Source organism: Schistocerca nitens, chromosome 1 (assembly GCF_023898315.1).
Source record: "Schistocerca nitens isolate TAMUIC-IGC-003100 chromosome 1, iqSchNite1.1, whole genome shotgun sequence".
NCBI lineage: Eukaryota > Metazoa > Arthropoda > Insecta > Orthoptera > Acrididae > Schistocerca > Schistocerca nitens.
This window is the reverse complement of record NC_064614.1, coordinates 420,362,191-420,363,905: the sequence shown is the minus strand read 5'-3', so window position 1 is coordinate 420,363,905 and position 1,715 is coordinate 420,362,191. Positions and strand designations below refer to the sequence as shown.

At 45.4% G+C, this 1,715-nt stretch overlaps 1 non-coding gene across 1 annotated transcript; it reads left to right on the top strand.

Annotated features, from left to right (window-relative positions):
* Nucleotides 1-736: 736 nt before the first annotated feature.
* LOC126202978 (5S ribosomal RNA) lies at nucleotides 737-855 on the top strand. The gene has a single exon (XR_007540209.1). It is a non-coding gene; the product is annotated as a 5S ribosomal RNA (ribosomal RNA).
* Nucleotides 856-1,715: the final 860 nt, after the last annotated feature.

Genomic DNA, 1,715 nt, shown 5'->3' with positions numbered 1-1,715 from the left:
TTGCGGGCAGGCTATCGGTAACAGAAGCAGCTCGCTCGCTGGCTAATTGGAAAAGTTTGACCGAACATTAGAGGCTATCTACGCTGTCTAGAGAGGTTTAGTGGGCCGCAACAAAGATCAAACGTCGACAAAATTCCGCAGAACGAGTCATCCGTGCAACTGGACGGGTTGTGGTTGCAGCGCGGTCGCTAGATACCCATAGTTTTACAATAACAAAAAACTACAACACTGACAGACAATAACTGCTCAGCAATTATTTTAATTATGCGTCCCACATTTCGTCTGGTAAACCAGAAATGATGTACTTTATTTTTCACAGGAGATATAAATATTGTCTAGCACTGCTGAAGATTTCTTTTTGAAATTTGTGTTCGGATAGCCTGTCTGTCGATTCAGCATTCTGTAATAACTCATAGTTGGAGAAGTCAGCAACACATGCGCTATATGAAAATTTCTGCATGCTGGAATAAAGGTATGAAATTTAGTATCTTCTACAAAGACCATCTGAGGCGACTCAGAAGTGCAACGAGCAGCAGTGCGTCTCACACACGCGGCGGTGCGCCCGCTAATTCGGCCGTCGCTCTGCTGGGACGCCGGGCGCGCCCCCCGCGCCGTCCTCGAGGAACTGGCTGTTGCGGAAGGAAGTGCTTTCGTCAAATGCGGCCGAAAACTAACATTTTGTGTGTTGGGAGAAAAGCCGAACGCGAATTCTGCCGTGCTCCTACGTTACATGAGTGCCAACGGCCATACCATGATGAATACACCGGTTCTCGTCCGATCACCGAAGTTAAGCATCATTGGGCCCGGTTAGTACTTGGATGGGTGACCGCCTGGGAAACCCGGGTGCTGTTGGCTTCCTTCCTTTGCACATTTCATTTAATCGCAGAAAATCAATGCCACCCAGGAGTTGTGACAATCCTTTTCCTCTCTTTGCAGCTGCACCAAGCCACGAAAATACACACGTATTGTGGTACGTGCCCTAGGCCTTTGCTACACGACAAAATACGTAATAAGTCTGTTACCGAAGGAGCTCATAATCAGCAAATGTGGATCAACTCTCTGCGCTAATGTATTAGTGAAAATAACCAAAAGAGAATGTTCAAAAGTCACAACTCTGTCACTAATAGTCACCACTGGAGGCAACACTGGACTGGAAACGGAATCGAATGGGAAGTTTTTTAAAAAATCGCTCAAACTGGAGAATTAATCTATTTTTTCACACTAATCTGGTGTACACGAGTAGAAATTAATAGATGATCTTGAAGGCTATCACTTTTTGAATACAATAACACTCAGCTGGCGTCCTTAGTTTCACATACCTCGTCGGAATCTGTGACATTGTGTAGCGTCTCCAACGGAATGTTGTTTGGTTATCGGTGAATTCGCTCCTTCAAAACATTTCTGGTTCTTGAATGGTTTTCCTAAACAATTTTGCATTTGAGGAAATACCGAAGGAAAAATTCCAGAAACCTTAAATACGGTGAACAGTAAGGCCACAAACTATCGGCATGTCTGCTGATGAGACGATCAGGAAAAGGGAGTCAAGGCAAATCCAAACACTGGTGCAGTACAGCTTGTTGCATCATCCTTTTAGGACTTTATTTCTTCATCTGGATCACAGGCTTAGTGTTCAGACTAAGAAAATGTTGTCCGCAGCTCGTGGTCGTGTGGTAGCGTTCTCGCTTCCCGCGCCCGGATTCCCGGGTTCGATTCCC